The sequence below is a fragment of the Anomaloglossus baeobatrachus genome, chromosome 1, assembly GCF_048569485.1.
Source record: "Anomaloglossus baeobatrachus isolate aAnoBae1 chromosome 1, aAnoBae1.hap1, whole genome shotgun sequence".
Lineage (NCBI taxonomy): Eukaryota > Metazoa > Chordata > Amphibia > Anura > Aromobatidae > Anomaloglossus > Anomaloglossus baeobatrachus.
The window spans coordinates 584,763,162-584,785,236 of NC_134353.1; the positions used below are offsets into that span (position 1 = coordinate 584,763,162).

The window sequence follows — 22,075 nt, forward strand, 5'->3', positions numbered from 1 at the left end:
TAATATGTATAAATGCTAAAAGTCATTACGTATGGGAACTAAATACACATTAATAGCATACCACAGGTGGACACCCAAGAAGAAAAGCAAACTGAGTCAGTATTCTGGAAAATCAGCCAGGTCATATAAAATGCTAAACAAGTTCTGAGTGGGGTCTGAAGGTCAAAAAAAACAAATGTTAAGATATAATCCTGATTATTATTAAAGGGATTGTCTCATGAAGAGTTAAGGTACCTTCACACTTTAGCGATGCAGCAGCGATCCGACCAGCGATCTGACCTGGTCAGGATCGCTGCTGCATCGCTACATGGTCGCTGGTGAGCTGTCAAACAGGCAGATCTCACCAGCGACCAGTGACCAGCCCTCAGCCAGCAGCGACGTGCAAGCGACGCTGCGCTTGCATGGAGCCGGCGTCTGGAAGCTGCGGACACTGGTAACTAAGGTAAACATCGGGTATGGTTACCCGATGTTTACATTAGTTACCAGCGCACACCGCTTAGCTTAGCGCTGGCTCCTTGCTCTCCTAGCTACAGTACACATCGGGTTAATTAACCCGATGTGTAATGCAGCTACATGTGCAGAGAGCAGGGAGCCGCGCACACTGCTTAGTGCTGGCTCCTTGCTCTCCTAGCTACAGTACACATCGGGTTAATTAACCCGATGTGTACAACAGCTACATGTGCAGAGAGTCGGAGCCGGCAGCACAGGCAGCGTGAGAGCTGCGGAGGCTGGTAACTAAGGTAAATATCGGGTAACCACCTTGGTTACCCGATGTTTATCTTGGTTACAGCTTACCGCAGCTGCCAGAAGCCGGCTCCTGCTCCCTGCTCGCTTCATTTGTCGCTCTCTCGCTGTCACACACAGCGATCTGTGTGTCACAGTGGGAGAGCGCCTTTGAAGAAAACGAACCAGGGCTGTGTGTAACGAGCAGCGATCTCGCAGCAGGGGCCAGATCGCTGCTCAGTGTCACACACAGCGAGATCGCTAATGAGGTCACTGCTGCGTCACAAAAAGCGTGACTCAGCAGCGATCTCGGCAGCGAGCTCGCTGTGTGTGAAGCACCCCTAAGGTAGCTTCTCTAACCCAAAGTTATCCACGAAAAACTGTCTGGGCATCCATGTAGCTAGCCATTCAAATGAATGACACTACAAGAAACCCAGCAACAAACTCTCGAAAAGAGCTGATCTGTATTCTAGCATAATCTTCCATATATTTGAATACAGTATTTGGATGGGTTATTTTAGTGAGAGAATTCCTTTATGTGGCGCCCCTGTGGCTTCAGGCGCCACAGGGTACTGCGCCTCACCCGAGGTGCAGTATTCATCTCGGATACGGATTAGGTCGTCACCGGAAACCACCATTAAAACACCCATCCAACACATAAAACGGGAGCTCTTCCACTGGGACTGGTCTAGGGTAGGTGCTGGGGTAGCCATAATGAGGTATGGGACCTCTTACCCACAAGTTCAGGAATCCGGGAGGTGGGGCTTCCACATGGGGAAGTGAGGAGCCATCTCCCACACAGCAAGCAGTTAGCACCGGACAGCGTCCGAGTCAGGTTGGACTCCGGAACAGACGAGCAAGCAAAGACACAGATAGTTCAGGGCCCGCGGTCTGGAGCCGGAGACTCGACCTGGGTTCTTAGGAAAGACGGGAAATCCTAGGGTTCACGAAGAGTGCAGAAGGCACCAGTGACCCGTTCCACGGCCCAGGAGCTGGGGTGGAGGAAAACCGTAGAAAGGTGACGCACAGAAGGAAAACACCGGCCTCGACCTCCGAAGTATCCGGGATTGGCTGAAGCCTATGCCAGCGTAGCCCGGCACTCCAACGGCAGTGTGCTTTCAGTGAGTAAAAAGAACTTAAACTGCACCCTCTGTGACGTCCCATCACTGCCGGATCCCACAACCTCACGCCTCTCCGCCATAGGCGACTACTACTACTCCCAACATCCACCCTGGGGCCCAGCTCTACCTGTGGAGAGCTGCACCACCCAAGCTGCATCACCATCTGCCCCAAAAGAGAGACTTTCCGCATCTGCGGCTGATAACTGGCCACATACCACAGGTGGCGTCACGAGACACCTACTCCCAACATCCCCCAACCCTTCATCTTTATTGACACCGACGGGGGTCACGAAACCGGGCAAGACCGCTGTGACATCCCAAACCGAAACCAGCCCGGTGACGAGTAACCCACGAGACCCCGTGGGCGCGTCATTTACACATGAACATATTCTATAGTACTAGAAGTGTCATTCACTTTACAGCCAAAAATCAGAGCCAGATTCATCATTACATTAGCCACAGAAAGTCACGCCCACCTCATTGCCGGATGATGCAGGTACGGTGTTGTTTGTCGTTCCTGGGGTATCACACGTAGCGATGTGTGCTGCCTCAGGAACGACCAACAACCTGCTTCCCAAACGAGCAACGACATTTGGGAAATGGACGACGTGTCAACAATTAACGATTTGGGGAGTATCTTACATCGTTAGCGGTCGCTTGTACATGTCACATGCAACGACGTCGCTAACGAGGCAGGATGTGCGGCACGAATTCCGTGACCCCCAACGACATCTCGTTAGCGATGTCATTGCGGGTAACGGGGCCTTTAGTCTTAGAGAAAAAGCCTTAGTTAGTCACTATTTTCACATCCAGAATAGTGCAATATGGCCAAAAGTGCTATTCACATGGTTGTATTGTTACCCAGCAGCATCCGTATAAACAATCCACATTTCTGAGGTCATATACACGAAGCCCAGAGGTTTTATTTACATTTGGATTACGAACATCAGCAAGATGGAGAGAAATATAGATTTCTATAGACGGCCATAACTATGTAACTGAAGGTTTGCTCAGGATCCCATTTAAAGAAAATTTGTCTCCACTAAGGACAGCACAACGTGGTGACAGACATACTGATTTTAAAGGGAACCTGTCAGGTCCGATATGCACCCAGAACCACGAGCAGTTCTGGGTGCATATTGCTAATCCCTGCCTAACCGTCCCTGTAAATACTAGCATAGATAAAGAGATCTTTAGCAAAAGTATTTCTAAAGATCTTATATCGTATGCTAATGAGCGCAGGGACTAGTTCCCTGGGCGTTCCCCTGGCTAGTCGGCCCCATTAGCATGTTAGCACGCCCACAGGGACGTACTATCATGGTAATGAATGTGCAGCGTCACAGGATGATCTCACTCACCTCTCCGCCGCCATCACCGCCCGACGCTGGATTTCGGCTTAGTGCACATGACCCCGGAGTTTGGGTCATGCACACTATGAAGCCGGGTGTACAAGTCCTGGCTTCAAACTGAAGTAGTCCGCATGACTGAACCTCCGGGGTCCGAACTCCAATGGAAGTCACTGATTGGAAGTTCGTTTCTCTGCCCATATACAGCCAGCCATGACCAGATCCCTTCCAAGGAAGGCTGGGTGTTTTATTTTATATTTTTGTTTGTTGCACACTACTTGTGATCACGCGGTTGTTACCCCCAGTGCGAGCCGATCAAACACTGCAAGCGGCTCACACTGGGCCGACCAATGAGTGTACCCGAGCACAGCGATGCTTGGTGAAGTCGTCAACATACGTAAAGCTCCCAATCTCTGTTTTGTTTTTTTGAATGACAGTGTTCGGCCAGAAAACCGTACATCGGGTTCGCTCATCTCTACTCAGTAGTCCATGGCTGCCGCCCCTGTGGTCTTTTGCTTAGGGGATGTTTAGACCAGACTGTATTTTTGGACAGAGTGCTGTCAAAATGTCAACGTGAAAAAAAAAACTTCAGGTGCTAGTCTCTTCTGCACATTTCGGAGGAGATTCACCCATTCAAGTCTATGGGTGCACAAAAATAGATCATTTACAGATCAACTGTACAGTGTCTGATTTTTACAGATCCTTTGTAATTAGTGTATTAATGCTGGATAAGAAACTGTATTTGGTCTTGTAAATTTTATTAGCTCTTGATGTGTGAAAATGGCTGACATACGAATGTAAAAAACGAACATACAGATTACACACAGGTGACACTAGTATAGATGAATAATTGCCTATTTTCCTAGATGAAAATCAGTTGGCTCTTAATACACTCCTGTGAATGTACCCTAAGCATGTAACCTCTGCAGCTAATCAATTGTTGTATGGACAGGGGCAGATGGCTGTAGATTCTCTCATCTGAGAGAATCGGGACAATTAAGCAAATGACACTGATCAAACTCTGATCTAAGTGTCAGCATAGTGTGATCCGATCTACGACAATATGGAGAACAAAATGTCCCCATTTACTCCATTCTGTGAGTCTGCGAAAATTAAACTGCACTCATATGTCATCCGAGCGCAGTCCGATGACTTTCACGCACCCATATACTTGCATGGCCGGGAGCAATCTGAATATTAGATCAAACTTTGACATGTAGGGATATATAAAAAAAAAATAAAAAATCTTACGTGTGCTCTGCCACATTGGTCCGACCGCAATCCGATGCTTTGTCGGATCACACTTAGACTGAAAATACGTCCGACTCCCCTGCCCTATCAGTCACGTTTTATTAATGGGGTTGTCCAGTCTAAAGTGATAAGTATGAAGTCTCCCTATGTATGAGCAGTCTTATGAATCATCCCAGCACACACACTGTGTGCTGAGAGGATTCACCGGTTTCTGAGCAAGGAATGGTGGTCACATTACCGCAATTATGTGATATGCATGTTCCCGGACAGAACCCGTCTACTGGGTGCGGTGTCACTCAATACAAAATACACTTGTATGGAATGGGCCCGTCCAACTAGCAGGTGCGGCTGTCTAGTGGGAATGGTGTTGATCAATACAGTTGTATGGAGCGAGGCCGCAGTCACAAGTCGCTGGCTCAGAAGCCGGCGAATCCTCGTAGCGCACAGTGTGTGCGCTGGGAGAATTCATAAGTCTGTAGTCACATAGACTGACACAGAGTGACTGCAGACTTATGACTTTAGACTGGACAACCCCTTTAAGTGGAGAGCCTTGATGCCAATAATACTGTAAGGCTGGGGCCACACGGGGAGTACTGCGATCCCCTCGCATGACACTCGTCTCATGCTGGTAGTACGGCAGAGCCGAGTGTTATGCTAGTGTCCCTGCGACTGAGGTCCGACTGTGCCAGCGGACCTCAGCTGCGGGGGCGGGCCGGCTCTGAGTAGGGATGGGCCAGCGCTGCGGAGTGGAGGGAGGGATTTAGCTCCCTCTCTCCTCCATAGCCAGCTATTGCCATTCTCGCACTGCACTCGCGGTACACCGGTGTCGCGAGTGCAGAGCGATTTTTCTATCGCCCCATACACTTGAATGGGTGCGAGAGAAAAGAGTCTCGCATTACAAACGCAGCATGCTGCGACTGTTTTCTCGGTCCGATTAGGGCTGAGAAAATAATCGCTCATGTGCGCTGACACACAGGCTAATATTGGTCCGAATGGAATGCAACGTTTTATCGCACTCCACTCCCACCGATTTTCTCGCCGTGTGGCTTAGGCCTTACATGACAGCTTGTCACTTACTGACTTTGTTGATTACCTGCTGGCTACTTTTGTAGAAAAAATATCAGGAAAAAGAAAGTGTTTTTTTTGTTGCTTTTTTGTTTTAGAACATTTGATGCTGTTTTATCTTTATTTCGTATGATCATTTATTATGTTTAATTCACAAACACATAGGCAGACTGCAATGGCAACCACAGCACTGCCAAATTCTTGGACATTTTGTACTTGCTACTATTTGTTGTATGAATACAGCAATTTTAATCATGCCAAAGTCACCTTACTGTTAAAGTGACAGTTCCTGAATGTTCTATCTTTAAGGGAACCTGGGATTTCTGTTTCTGGAGAAACTTAAACCATGTTCCCATATGCAAAAAGACTGACGTTTTCTGCTATTTTTCGACTTCTGGAATGTGCATCAAAATACCAGCAATCTGCTCTAATTATTGCGTTTTTGCTAATTTTTTTCTTACATTTTCCCCTTTTTTTTAAAGAGAATTTGTCACCAGGTTTTTGCTCGCCCATCTGAGAGAAGCATGATGTAGAGACAGAGACCCCGATTCCAGTGATGTGTCACTTACTGAGCTGTTTGTGTCATTTTGATAAAATCAATGTTTCTCTGCTGCAGATCTAGCAGTTAGGCCGGCGTCACACTTGCGATTGACTCGCACGAGTGCAATGCAAGAAAATCTCGCATTGCACTCAAACCAATGCTAATCAATGTTGCAGCTCCGATCTGCTATTTTTTTCTCAGTCCAAATCGGAGAGAAGAAGAGGGAAAAAAAAAAAAAAAAAAATCACTGCATGCTGCGATTTCTAGAGTTTCTTGTGCAAGGCTGTCCAATGTAAGTCAATGGGTGCGAGAAAAAAACAAACGATTGTCACACGGACCATCCTAGTGACATGCGTTTTTCTAAATACAATTCTATCATGTAGCAGAGAACACTGTAAATGCTCCTGTATAGGACTGTAAGGACTAATAGCTGCTGAGAAAAAAAAAACGGATCACATACGATTGAATACGGATTGCTCACGGACTACTATCATGAGAAAAATCACAGACTTGCATTGCAATTGTATTGCACATGGATCAACACTCGGACAGAGCTCGTCCTACTCTCAGGCATGAGAATCGGACCGATTTTACAATTGCAAGTATGACTCCAGCCTTATACAGAGCCCATGAACATGCTGGACTATTTGGCAGCAGGACAAGTAGTCCTCTAATGATCTACTGCTGATTAAACAGTGATTTTAATCAAAACTACACTAAGCAGCCCAGTAAGTGACATATTGCTAGAATCAGGATCTCTGCCCCTACCTTATGCTGCTCTCAGATTAACTAATAAAAACCTGGTGACAGATTCCCTTTAAATGTAGTTTTGGTATACTTTGAAACGTGAAAAGTGTTTTCTTTTGTTTGTTTTTTATTGATGAAATATTGTGATTCTACATTTTTCCATGCATGTTTTTCTGGCTCTACAAAAAAAGTCTATAGGGTATAAACATACCAAAAACGCAGTTTAATTGCATCTTTTACCATAGAATTGGCGCAAGTTTTAATGAAATCACATTCATTTTGTTTGGACTTTAAGCAGATTTTCTGCACACCAAAAAATGCAGCGGAAAATAATGTATGCTACACGGGAACATGGCCTAGATAAACAAGTGCAGAAAGAAGAAAGTCACATATGACAAAATACCTCATTCTCCTCCGCATCTAATATTTCATATTGCTAATTTCCATGGTAAGGCTATGTTCACATGTTTGGGGTTTTTGCTCTCTTGTCACGCTGCTTTTTTTGGTGCGTTGGCTGTGGATTACATGTATCATTGGCTCGTATTGTAAAAAAGAAGCTTCTAATTTGCATTAAAAAATGCATCAATAAAATGCAACGTGTGAACATAGCCTTAAGAGTCCTTCAGCCTTAAGCCAACAGGCTCTCTATCATGGAGGGCATAAAACTAAACTGCCCTTTGGACTTCAGCTACAAGAGCAAAGTATTTGGTGATAGCAACCGCAAAATAGGAGAGAATAAATGTGCAGGGGGGGGGGGGTTGCACCAAAATTAACACAGTAAGGTTATGTTCACAAGTTGCGTTTTTGCTACATTTTTTTCCGGAAACAAAACCTGATCTCTTGGCAGTAAAAAAAAAAAAACAACTGTTTTTTTGCGGTGTCATTTCTCTACAGTACATGCTTTAACAAAATTAGTTTAATTAACCACAAAAGCAGCAATAAGGCTATGTGTGCACATTGCTTTTTTTTTTAAGACGCTGCGTTTTTGTGCATTTTTTGCTGCTAAAAACGCACAAAAACGCACCCGCGGCAAAACCGCATGCACTAACGCATTTTGGTGCGTTTTTGGCTGCGTTATGCTGCGTTTTTGATCACTGCGTTTTGCTGCGTTTTTGATTACTGCGTTTTTGATCACTGCGTTTTGCTGAGTTTTTCCAATGCATTGAATTGGTGGAAAACACAGTAAAACGCAGGAAAGAATTGACATGACCATATTATTTTTTTTCAGGTCAAAAACACAGCAAAAAAAAAAAAAAACACAAAACAACTGTGTGCGGACAGCAAAAATGAAAACTCAGACTTTTGCTGGGGAAGCAAAGTCAAGCAGTTTGGAGCCCAAAAACGCACCCGAAAAATGTCGCGAAAAACGCACTGTGCGCACATAGCCTTACGTAGCTGTGGTTTTTTCCCTCTCATTGCTTTCAATGGTGAAAGAGAGCAGCAAAAAAGTTGAAAGAATTGACATGTTGCTTCTTTCAAAAAATACAGCAGTTTTCCATTTCAATTAGGAAAAAAAAAACGTTTGTGTGTGCGCATGAGATTTCTGGAATCTCTTGATTTTGCTGGTACTGTAAAAGGCAGCTTTTAATTTACATAAAACACATGCAAAAACGCAACATGTGAACATACCCTATCAATGTAGGGCAAGTGAATGCATTTCTGAATGCCCCTATTGAGAAGATGAACGAAGCAATTATTGACGTTTCTCCAACATATGTGCTAAGTGTGGACTTACTAAGGCTATGTGCGCACGTGTGCGCTCTGTACCGCACCGAAAATGTGCGCTTCAGAGCGCAGCTGAAAAGCTGCGTTCTCAAGCGCATGGTGCCGGCAGATTCGTGCGCTCTGCATGCTGCCTCTCCCTATAGACAGCATGCAGAACGCACGAAAGAAGTGAAATGTCACTTCTTAGAATGCAGCGATTCGGCAAGCAGCTGAATCGCTGCGCTCTAACATGCCACGTGCGCACGGCCCCTGCACAATCTCCATAGACTGTGCAGGGGACGCAAGACGCATGCAGTTACGCTGCGGTGCAGAACGCAGCGTAACTGCATGTAATACGTACACGTGCGCACATACCCTTAGGGTACCTTCACACTAGCTGATAATTGGGAATATTTCTTGATTATCAACCTGCCAATCGCCTGACGAATTTAAAAAAAAAAATGCTGATTTAAAGGGAGAGATTTCCACTTGCTTCAAAAATCAGCATTATTGGTAGCCTATCATCCAGGCGAAACAAGACATGGGCTGCTAAGAGCAATCATATTTCACGGTACGATCATGCTAACGATCTCTCTGTGTGCGTGGAAGTCAGCCTGTCTAATCAGACTATTAAATGCCGAGGACTGGCTAAGGCTGCTTTCACACTTCTTTTGTATCGGTCACAATCAGTTGTGTGACGGATGCAACGGAAGGCTATGTGCGCACGTTGTGTCGGAGTACCTGCAGTTTATTCTGCACGTTTTATTTCCCTTGGTTTTTGACCAAATGGCTTTTGACCATTTTTAAGCGCTAAAAACGCATGCGTTTTTACCGCGGTTTTAGTGCGTTTTTAGCGCTTTTTACCTGCGTTTTCACCTGCGTTTCTGCAGATGCGTTTTTTAGATCAAGACACTGAGAAATAAAGTTGAATTAGTCAAAAAATGAAAAAAGAGAAAAAAAGTATAAAATTAACTTTTAATAAAACTATATGGGAAATTATCAATTTTAATGAAAAAATAGTGATTATGCACATTTTATCAGAAAAATAGGTGAAGTTTATAATTTTTTAACATTTAAATTTTCGGTTATTGTGTGTGTGTAAAGGAACATTAGAACCCATTAATTTTTGTCCAGAAAAGCATGCGTTTTTGGAGCCAAAAACGCAGTGGAAAAGCAGGTAAAAAGCATGAAAAACGCAGGAATTGTGATTTTGGTTGCGTTTTGCCATTTCTCATTGACTCCAATGTTAAGGAAACGCTGCAGAAATGGCAAAAACAACTGACATGCTGCTTCTTTTTCAGCATGGTTTTTGACCACAAATATGCAAATTAAACGCTGCAGAAAAAAAAGCAAAGTGCAGACAGGATTTCTGCTTTTCCCATAGACTTTGCTGGCAATCAAAACCGCATGCGTTTTAGCGCAAAAACGCTGCTGCTAAAAACGCTGCAGAAACGCGGAAAAAAACGCAACGTGCGAACATAGCCTTACAGATAGTGGCACAACTGATGTGACTGCTGCTGCAAAACAATGATCCGTTTTTTTTTTTTTTACTCTTATCGGCGGCCGGGCGATCAGCTGAACGTTCATAGTAACCGGCGGCCAGCCGATCAGCTGATCGTTCACAAAAGCTGGCCGCAGGGCGATCAGCTGATCGTTCGGCCGCCGATATAGAGAGACATTGCTTTCAATGATTAAACACGAGCTGAGCATGCGCAGTGAAGGAAAAAAGGAAAAAAAAAAAAAAAGAATTCCGCTGCTCAACAAAATGCTACATGCCGCCCGATGGTCAGTCGTTCCCCGACTAATCCGTCAGACAGCGGATGCAACGCAAAGCCATATCGCAATCCGTCGTCCAAACAAGTCTAAGGGGAAAAACGGAATCCTGCAAAATATTTAGCAGGATACCATATTTCCTCAAGGCGACGGATTGCAACTGATGCAAAACAACGGAAGTGTGAAAGCAGCCTATGTGCGCACAGTGCGTTTTTCGCGGCGTTTTTGTGCATTTTTCGGGTGCGTTTTTGGCCTCAAAACTGCAGGACTTTGCTTCCCCAGCAAAGTCTATGAGTTTTCATTTTTGCTGTCCGCACACATCTGTTTTTTTTACTTGCGTTTTTGAGTTAAAAAAAAAAAAAAAAAAATGGACATGTCAGTTCTTTCCTGCGTTTTCCCCCCATTCAATGCATTGGAAAAACGCAGCAAAACGCAGAGATCAAAAACGCAACAAAACGCAGCTGAAAACGCACCAAAAACGCATGCGTTTTTTGATGCGTTTTTTTCGACGCAGGTGCGTTTGTGCGTTTTTAGCGGCCAAAAACGCACAAAAACGCAGCGTCAAAAAGACGCAGTGTGCGAACCTAGCCTTACACGTAGCTGATCGATGGTTGTTCAAGGATACGTTCTCACAATCAGGAAGACACTGCGTTCCGAAGTCAGCCCTTCTGTGGAGACACTAGTGTTCTCTGTGGGGAGAGCGCAGCGTCCGTGCCCACGATCAGGGGTCTAGGCACAGCAGATTTTCGCTCTGTTCTCCCCACTGAGGACACTTGCGTCTCTGCAAGAATAAATTGACATGCTGCGTCTCAGAAAGCCGCGCCGCACATCAGATTCCGCAGCGTAGAAAAGAAGCCCAGTGGCCTAAAATCCATCCACACAGTACAATTCAGCATTTTTGACACAACGAAAGCACGCTACATCCAAAACGCTGCGAACGCTGACCATGAGCACAGGACCTAAGGGCCGCAATTGGCTTTCTAAATGAAACTTTAGGCTGTGTGCACGTGGAGCCTTTTTGCTGCCTTCCTTTCACCTTCTGCTTCAAAAACCCCTGGAAAATCTCAGTGTGCATACAGCCTGTGTCCACACTAAAACAAATGAAACCATAAGTAATTTATGGATCTTGCCAGAGAGGAAAGACGGAAAACAAGAGTGAGTTTACCAATAAATTTCACGCTCCCTAACGGATGTTTGCTAAGCAGCAGTACAATATGTACTCACATAAGGCGTCTTTATCAGTAACTGAGGTGGAGCTTTCCAGTCACACCAAGCAATGTCTACCTGCATGTGAAGTCTGCACCAGCGGTCATAGGGTTATATGGCCACACTACTTCTCAATAGGGTAATATATGTGTAGCATTTCACCACTAAAATCAGCAATGGGATCTCAGCAGCTTCAAGACCCTGCCCTCAAAAAACAGAGGGTCTTATTCACAGCCTTCTACAAGGTGCACACACACACACGGGCATTTTATAGTGTGACAACAGATGGATGACATTTTTAAGCCATAGCCTACTCTGTATATATTTATACTAGGGAGCAATGCCTGGCCTATAAGACTCCTTATGACAACAGGTGTTATCCTCAGGGAGAATATTCAGCCCCCAGGCCTATGTTAATTTGCCAATCAGTATCTTGTTCTGCACTATTGAGGTGTAAGAACTTCCGTTAGGGTACAGTTCCACTTGCGTTTTGCACGGACGAGTGCAATTCGATAAAACTTTGGATTGCTACTGCTCTAGTACAAATCTATGGTGCAGTGTCCATCTGCGATTGATTTCTCATGCTATATCGGTCTGAGAAATGAATTGCAGCATGCTGTGTTTGGCAGCGATTCTTGGCTCACGCACCCATGTACATGTTTATGGTAGCGTGTGAAACATCACACTGCACTCACATGTCATCCGACTGCAGTGCGATGTACGCAGTGACAGGCAGAGGAGAAGATGGGGAAAAAGTGTTCCCTCCCTATTCTCGCAGCTGTGATCCAATCACAAGATTGCATCACAGTCACATGACCCTCGGCTGACGCTCGCAGCAGAGGGTCATTAGCATATCACGTTCGATGCTCTCGCTATGCGCAAGTGGAATTGTACTCTTATCTTAAGATCGGCATAGCTCTCTTGTGAGGAGATGCATGCTTGACCTCTACTCTCTATCAATACATTGACTTAGGCCTTATTAAGATATGATTTTGCTCGTAAGACATGTTTTTTCTAGTACTCCAAAAATGGACCGGATTTCATCAGAGATCAGTTTGGTCAGTGTCCGTTTTTCTCAGATGAAAAAAAAAACCTCATTGAAATTTCTCAAGCTTCTCCTATCAGTCTGTGAAAAATGGTCAGCACGTGCATGGCATCCGTCAGATTATTTCATAGACTTGCATTGGTGGGTGGCTCAAAATGGGTCATGTCTCCGTGATTTTTGTGAACCACTCGGTCTACAAAAATACACAGACATGTGAACAGTTGCATAGACTGTTTTATCAGTAAAAAAAAATATGGCTACAACTCGTATGAGAAAAACGGACATCTGAATCAGGTCTTTAGCTACTGCCAATAAGTGGCACTGGAGAGCCAGCTTTCTTTTACCTGAGCGAATTTGCAGGCCATAAGAAAAATTTACAAGCCACTTTCACATGACTTTCATATGATTCTCTTGTGTCAAGATTGTAACGAAAACTTCACACAGTTAAGAAAGGATGAATTAGAAGCCGTTGGTGTGAAGTCCCCAGCGTCACTTCACTCGTCGTAGGAAGACAAGGAGACTTATTTTTAGACATTCGTGAAAGGACTCCACGAGCAATTGCCTACATTTCGTTGACCAGGTCCTTAGCAATGTGACACAGCAGGTATAGTGATGTTACAATTAAAAGAAACCAGAGCTGGCAGCCATTGAGCGGATACAGGCTGATTTCATCTTACTTGACGCTGATAATAAATGAGCGCTGGGCCGCTGATTATGCACCAGCACAATGAAGCACCATCTGCCGTTATCTGTTGTTGCTGGTGTCAATAAACAAGAAAAAAACAAGCTAAAAGGAGGAAAATAGCATTTTATAGGGTAAAAATACATGTTTTGGGCGCAGTGACACAATCCTAGAAGCTAAGCTTGTTAGCTCGTACTATTGTGAAGGCAAAGCGCCAATACAAGTGTTCAAGAGCATGATGCCAATGTCCAATTTCCTGTTCCGAGAGAACCAGCCAAGGAATGTAGGCTCCTAAATAACAGGACATCATTCGGTCACACTCCTCAGTAAAAGCTATGGGGTCAAAGGTGTTAAATTAATTGAAATAAGTTTCTTTGTGTCAAGGACTCTTTTTTTTTTTTCTCAGGCATTAGGCTCTGTGCGCACTAGTGCCTTTTACCTGCGGATTTACCCGCGGAAATTTCTTGAGAAATGTCTGCAATCTTTGTGCAGATGACATTTCCCAGCAAATTCTATGAGAAAAAAAAATAGCTGTGCGCACGCTGCAGATTTTTCTCAAGACATTTCCTTGAGAAGAATTTCTCGAGAAAATTTCTTGAGAAAATGAGCATGTCAATTCTTTTCCGCAGGTACCCTGCGGATTTCGGCAGTACAGCCTGCAAAATCCGCAGGGAACCACCCGCGGGAAAATCGCGGCAAATCCGCATGCGGATTTGGTGCGGATTTTTTCCGGAGGTCCGGAAATCTTTCACTCCCAGAAGTTTCTCAAGAAATTTTCTTGAGAAACTTTACATTTCTAGTGCGCACATAGCCTAAAACAGGTTTTCGGAATCACAATATCAATGGACTACTACACTGATGAATGATCGTGTGGTCCAAATCTCAGGATCCTCCCCAATCAACTTTTTAAAGAGGACTTGACAATCATATGAAACCTTCTTCCACCTTTCCCTTTTACCATCAGATAGCTTGTCATACAGAGATTATTGCTATTATCATAAGACATTTCTGGCCACAGAACTTTAAAGGGAACCTGTCACCACTTTTTCAGCCTATAAGCTGCAGCCACCACCACCGGGCTCTTATATACAGCATTCTAACATGCTGTATGTAAGAGCCCACGCCGGGGGTATAACATAAACACTTTATAATACTTACCTAACGGTCGCTGCGGTGGCCCTTATGGGCGTCTCCGTTGTCCGGCGCCACCTCTTTTGGCCATCTTTCTTTTTCTTCTTCTCTAGCCGCGCTGCATGACAGGTCCGACGTCATCGACACTCGCCGGCATTCAGGTCCTGAGCAGGGCAGATCAAAGTATTTTAGGACCGGCGAGTGTGTACGATGTAGCCGCATCATGCACCCAGGCTTCAGAAAGATGACGAAGATGGCTGAAAGAGGAGGCACCGGACAACGGAGACGCCCATAAGGCCCACAGCGCGACCGTAAGGTAAGTATTATACAATGTTTTTTATGTTATACCCCCGGCCTGGGCTTTTATTTACAGCATGTTAGAATGCTGTATATAAGAGCCTGGTAGTGGCGGCCGCAGCTTATAGGGCAATAAAAAGTGGTGACAGGTTCCCTTTAAGACCACATACACACATTGAGTATTTGATGACGTTTTTGTTACCTCAGAATTTGTAAGCCAGAGTGGAACAGTCACAAGAAAAGTATAATAGAAACATATAATATATGTATAATTTTACCCACTGGTTTTGACTTACAAAATAGTGAGGTAAATACTCACTAAATACACAGCGTCAGGGGAAAGGTAGAACAGAAACACGGGTATACTTCTGTATTTGTCACCCACTCCTGGTTTTAGCTTTCAAATACTGAGGTAAAAAAAAATACTCAGTGTGCACAGAGCCTTAAAAACTCTTTACTTAACATGTTCTGTAGACAAATCACACATGTAATTCGCACCCAAAAAATGCAGCAACACTTGACTTTTGAATGCGTTTTTTTTGGGCACATGTTCAGTATCTGATGAGGGGTTTTTTTACCTCAGAATTTGAAAGCCAAAACCAGGAGTGGGAAAGTATAATAGAAACACGGGCACCACTTCTGCATTTTTTTTACCCACTCCTGGTTTTGGCTTACAAATTCTGAGGTAAAAAAACTGACCAAATGCTCAACGTGTGCACATGGCCAAATGGGTTATCCTGAACTGAGGGCCTATCAGTAGAATAGGCAATCAATACAAGATGGTGGGAGGTTGACACTAGGTGTTGCCACCCATCAGCGGCTGACGGGCAGCGGCACTCAAACTGCATACCCTTCATTGTTTACCAGGCACAGCGCCACAATATTAGTAGTGGCTGTGCCTAGTATTACTCCTCACTTGAATGTAAGGTCGCTATAGTGATTAATGATAAAAGGTACAGTCACTACTAAAAGTACAGCACCATGCCTGAAAAATAGGGAGGGGATGCAGTTTTACCATCTTCAACAGAAGATCCTTGAGATTGCTAACGATCCGACCCCTCACCATCTAATTAGAAAGTCCAGGATAACCCCCTAAACGTCACATTATACGTCAGAATGCAAATTTCCACAAAATGAAACTTATTGTGGGAAAACTATTCATAAATTCAGTTGTGCCACTGATGTTAGAAAGCAATCAGGGCAACATGGCACAGCTTGACGCACACAGTTATAATTAGGTTATATGGCCGCCACGCCGTTATTAGAATTTAGGACACTTCATGCCATACACTGCTATTCCTAGACAATACATTACACATTTCCTCTCACCTTCTGTTTGTTTTTACCATAGTTGTCATTTTCTGCTCTGTACTTCTTTTTATATAGACTATAACGTTATATTATCTGAGCTAAATCTCAGTGGTTGAGAACAGAAAATTCATATGTTTCATAACCAAATATACCATATATACAGTAGGTGCGGTAAGGAAATCAGATCGTAATGGGAACAATTTATTATGTTTAGAGGTGAGGAATATACGGTAAAGGCTGGTACACATATATAAATAAGGCTGCTTTCACACTACTTTTTTTAACATGCGTCATGAACGTTTTTTTGCTGTAAAAGTGGATCCTGTTTTTACAAAGAAAAACGCATGTGTTATTTTGCAGGATCCTGTCACTTGAAGTTTATGGGCGGGCATTGAAGTCATGTGATCGGGAGTGAGGGGAACTGAACGTGACAGACTGGGAGCCGGCATCTGACAGCTGTGGATGCTGGTAACCAAGGTAAGCATCGGGTAACTAAGCGAAGTGCTTTGCTTGGATACTTAATATTTACCTTGGTTATGAGCGTCCGCAGCTGCTAGAAACCGGGCTGCCTGCTCCCTGCACACGTAACCAGGGTAAACTTCGGCTAACTAAGCGAAGCGCTTTGCTTGGATACCCGATATTTACCTTGGTTACGAGCGTCCGCCACTCTCAGGCGGGGGAGAGAGGGAGGGGGAGAGAGAGAGGGAGGGGGAGAGAGAGAGGGAGGGGGAGAGAGAGAGGGAGGGGGAGAGAGAGAGGGAGGGGGAGAGAGAGAGAGGGAGGGGGAGAGAGAGAGAGGGGGAGAGAGAGAGAGAGATAACGCACGCAAACGCATGTGAACGCATGTTAACGCGAGTCCATTGCAAATGCATTAAAATGAAAACGCATTTGCACTGGATCCGATTTTGCGTTAAAAAAACGTTCATGACGCATGTTAAAAAAACAGTGTGAAAGCAGCCTGATTAGCTGTGAATTAGAGGCAGCTGACAGCAGATGTAATACTGTAGTTTTCTCCTTATGCCTTTCTTTCTATGTATCTATTATATAAGCCAAAGGGAGAGCTCACTTCACATCACATTTGGCATTTTGCTGGGCGAAATCTCCTGGTGTGGTCGCCAAGCAGGACGCCTGGCCTGTATATATCAATATACTTTTTTTTCAACTGCATTTACAAGCAAAGTCAGAGACGCTTTCAATGCACCAAGATCCTACAAGAAAACATATTGTCCAGTACAACGTTCACATATTTGGGAGTCAGAGGAGACTATATAGCTAGATAAACACCATCAAATCTATCCATCTATAAAGAACAAAATATAAATACTTTTGTTTTTGCTCCCATTTTTCATGAGCTGAACTCAAAGATCAAAGACTTTTTCTATGCACACAAAAGGCCTTTTTCTCTAATAGTGTTCACAAATTTGTCTAGATCTATGTTAGGCTGCTTTTACACTTGCATTGAACGGCATCCGTTGCTATTCGCTGCCTTGAGGAATTACGGTAACCGTTGCAGGAAACAGTTTTATTCCTCATAGACTTCTAGTAGATATGGATAGCAACGTATGGCCTTGCGTTGCATCCGTCAGCCGACGCTGCGTTGCATCTGCCTGGCGGATGGAACGCTGCATGTAGCGTTTTTCTGCGCTTGGCCGAGTGTCAAAAAAACGCAACCTGCAGGTTTCCGTCGGTGTCTGTGGTTTTTATAATGGATGCCTATGGTGGCGGATCCGTTAGAATCCGTCATTTGATGGATTCCGTTAACGCATCTGTCTTTACACAACTGCGCATGCCCAGATGTGTAAAGTCAAGAAAAAAAAACCTATAATGGATTGTGTTATTTTGTACGATCCGTAGCATCTGTTGTGCCACTATATGCAACGCATCCGTTGCATCCGTCACACAACGCAATGCAACGGATGCCGTTAAACGCAAGTGTGAAAGCAGCCTTAGTGAGCGCTTCTTCATCCACCTCACAGGTGTGGCATATCAAGATGCTGATTAGACAGCATGATTATTGCACAGGTGGGCCTTAGGCTGGCCACAATAAAAGGTCACTCTAAAATGTGCAGTTTTACAGTATTTGGGGGTCCAGAAGGGTCAGAAAGCCCCTCAGTATCTGGTGTGACCACTATAGGCTTCACGAAGTGCAACATATCTCCTTCGCATATAGTTGATCAGGTTGTTGATTGTGGCCTGTGTAATGTTGGTCCACGCCTCTTCAATGGCTGTGTGAAGTTGGTGGATATTGGCAGGAACTTGAACACACTGTCGTATACGCCGATCCAGAGCATCGCAAACATGCTCAATGGCTGTGTGAAGTTGGTGGATATTGGCAGGAACTTGAACACACTGTCGTATACGCCGATCCAGAGCATCGCAAACATGCTCAATGGGTGACATGTCCAGTGAGTATGACGGCCATGCAAGCACTGGGAAGTTTTCAGCTTCCAGGAATTGTGTACAGACCCTTACAACATCAGACCGTGTATCAAGCTGCAACATGAGGTGATGTTCGTGGATTAATGGCACAACAGTGTGCCTCAGGATCTCATCATGGCATCTCTGTGCATCAATGAAATGCACTTGTGTCCACTGTCCATAACATATGCTTGCCCATACCATAACTCCATCGCCACCATGGGCCACTCGATTCACAACGATGACATCAGCAAACTGTTCACCCACACAACGCCATACACACAGTCTGCCATCTGCCCAGTACAGTGAAAACCAGGATTCAGCCGTAAAGAGAACATCTCTCCAACGTGCGGATGCCATCGAATGTGAGCATTTGCCTACTCAAGTTGGTTACGACGAACTATAGTTAGCTGAAGACCCCGATGAGGACGATGAACATGCAGATGAGCTTCCTTGAGACGGTTTCTGACAGTTTGTGCAGAAATTCTTTGGTTATGCAGCCCGATTGTTGCAGCCGCTGTCCGGGTGGCTGGTCTCAGACGATCTTGGAGGTGAAGATGCCGGATATGGAGGTCCGGGGCTAGTGTGGTTACACGTGGTCTGCGGTTGTGAGGCTGGTTGGATATACTGCCAAATTCTCGGAAACGCCTTTGGAGACGGCTTATAGTAGAGAAATGAACATTCAATTCACGGGGCAACAGCTCTGGTGGACATTCCTGCAGTTAGCATGCCAACTACACGCTCCCTCATAACTTGCGACATCTGTCGCATTGTGCTGTGTGATACAAATGCACATTTTAGAGTGGCCTTTTATTGTTGCCAGCCTAAGGCACACCTGTGCAATAATCATGCTGTCTAATCAGCATCTGGATATGCCACACCTGTGAGGTGGATGGATTATCTCAGGAAAGGAGAAGTGCTCACTAACACAGATATAGACACATTTGTGAACAATATTTGGGAGAAAAAGGCTGTATGTACATAGAAAAGTCTTAGATATTTGAGTTCAGTTCATGAAAAATGGGAGCAAAAACAAGTGTTGTGTTTATATGTTTATTCAGTGTATTTATCTACCTCTATCACATGTATTTGTATTTGTCTGTCTACCTACCTAACACATGTATTTCTATCTATCTGTCTGTCTACCTAACACATGTATTTATATCTGTTTGTCTGTCTATCTAGCACATGTATTTCTATCAATCTTATAGCCATGAAGAATTCCTCTATCTGTATAATGTAGTTTTCCGGTGTCCGGATGGCATCATCATCCCTTTCTCTCCCATTTCCAGTGGTGGTGTGGTCTACTTGTCAGTACAGAGGTGACTCTTCTTTTGATTGAAGGTACCAGTAGGTTTAGTATGTTACTAAATGTAGTATTCTATACAGATCAATGGTGTCATGTGTATAGTACTAATGTTATGGCACAGGGCATGGAGCCACACCATGCCTATTGGTGGCACTACACATGCCTATACATCACAATAAGTGCCAGCCTCCTGCCATGTGCTCATACAGCTCAATTACAGCCTGTCCCTCCTCTCCAGTCTCAGGACCTCACAACACTGGCACTAATCACAGCCATCTATACACCTATGTGACAAGCTGGCATGCAGGGCACTCGGATTAACCCTTGCCTCCCCAGGTTAGGTGATTCTATCAGACAGGCCTCTGCCCAGCACCACATCCCTCCCTCCGAGCTCGGTGGTACCAGGGTAAGTTAGCAGATGCTGCACCCACCCACTGTGGGCACACCAGGCCATCTGCTCCTCCAGCAGCCTGCCCTGTCCTGCAGTGCCCGCCTGGCAGCCCACACCTCTCCCTGGAAGGTGCAGCAAGCCCTCAGCTACATGAGCACTGCCCAGATCTTGCACTTACCCATACAGCCCTGGAGAGAGGCTCCTCGGGGTAAATCACAGGCTGGCAGCGGTTGGCATCACACGGCTGTTAGCAGCAGAGCCGGTGACAGCTCGGAGAATGGGGGCTGGGGGCAGCAGCGGTTCTCACATCTGATTCCACCATCTTCCACCTCCTCCTCCTTTTCTTCTTCTGCAGCCACCAGCAGCCCTGGCTGAGCGCTCCGCCTCCCTCCTGGTGACATCAGTACACAGCCTGGCCCGGGCACTCCCAGCTCTACCTATAGGAGGGTGCACAGGCTGGCATTGTCCTGCGGCATGGAATGCCCTGAGCTCCATGGCAGATGTCAGTCACCGTCTGACTGTGTATAGCCGGCATTGAGCAGGTAGAGAGCTCACCAGGCCCATCCTAGTCAGTGGGGCTGTGCTGCATCATGCACAGAATAACAGGAGCCATCTGTAAACAATAGACTGCCCATCCAGACGCAGGAGCAGGGTGCGAGGAAAAGTTCGGCAACTTCCCAATAACTTTGTCTGGTGTCCATGAGATTCCTGCTCCCTGTCAGTGAATGGACAATTCTTAGATCAGCTGCAGATCTAAAGGGTGCTTTACACGCGGCGACATCGCTAACTATATATCGTCGGGGTCACGTGACGCACATCCGGCACTGTTACCGACATCGCAGCGTGTGACACCAATGAGCGATGATCAACGAGCGCATAAACGTGAAAAATCGTTGCTCGTTGACACGTCGTTCATTTCCTTAATATCGTTGCTGCTGCAGGTACGATGTTTGTCGTTCCTGCGGCAGCACACATCGCTATGTGTGACACCGCAGGAACGACGAACATCTCCTTACCTGCATCCACTGGCAATGAGGAAGGAAGGAGGTGGGCGGGATGTTACGTCCCGCTCATCTCCGCCCCTCCTCTGCTATTGGACGGCTGCCGTGTGACGCCGCACGAACTGCCCCCTTAGAAAGGAGGCGGTTCGCCGTTCACAGCGACGTCGCAGGGAAGGTAAGTCCGTGTGACGGGTGTTAGCGATGTGCGCCACGAACAGCGATTTGCCCGTGTCGCACAGCCGACGGGGGCGGGTACGCTCGCTAGCGATACCGATATCGCAGTGTGTAAAGTACCCTTTAGGCTCTCCTCACAGCTGTAGACCTCCAAGACAGTCTCCAGACATTGGGGCAAACAGCAGCTGCAGAGTTCTCTCCTGTTCTAGCAGCTTGCCACAATGTAAAAAGTCTGTGCCCAGGCTTCATCCAATGGCTACAAACTGTCAGGTAGGCATGGATTAAAGTAGCAATTATACTAGAAAGTTACACAACACTACTTTATAAACTATTTATTATAAAAATCCCATAATTGTCCTCTATATTCATTACTTGATCGAGCAGTGCTGTGCACGAGATGCTCAATACTCGATCTAGTATCCTGGTGCTCGAGCGCTATGCTCAAGTCCCCACCCCATATGCTTCATGGCTTTTTTTTTTTCAGCCATTAAATATGCTGGGTTTGCCTGCCAATCATGGTAATTCCGTAGCCATGCATAGCGTCATCAGGTCTATATAAGATCCAGTGACACCATGCTCCGCACACTGTACACAGAAATACTCTAGGGAGAGCTTCTGCTGGAGAAGGGATAGTGTGTTACAGCGTTTTGTAACCTTACAAGCCTTGCTGTTGCTGCTACAATATACCAACAGTAATACCGCTTTTAGTCTGAAATTAGTGTAGGATTAGCTACTACGGTAGAGAAGGCATAGCTTATTAGAGGCATCTAGTCAGGGAATATTGCCTTTCCGTACGTTGCTGCTGCCACGTACAACCAAAAGTCCTATCAGGGCCAATT

General features: G+C 45.3%; 1 protein-coding gene across 3 annotated transcripts in view; it reads right to left on the reverse strand.

Moving 5' to 3' along the window:
- The window catches only part of APBA1 (amyloid beta precursor protein binding family A member 1), a 236,676-nt gene extending 216,131 nt beyond the window's left edge, over positions 1-20,545 (reverse strand). For 2 of the 3 annotated variants that reach the window (XR_012724756.1, XM_075317848.1), the window contains exon 1: positions 20,240-20,543. The gene's annotated coding sequence lies outside the window, so the exon portion shown is untranslated. Of the gene's footprint in view, positions 1-20,239 lie in introns of all 3 variants that reach the window. The other variant, XM_075317860.1, reaches the window with a different exon arrangement.
- Positions 20,546-22,075: the final 1,530 nt, after the last annotated feature.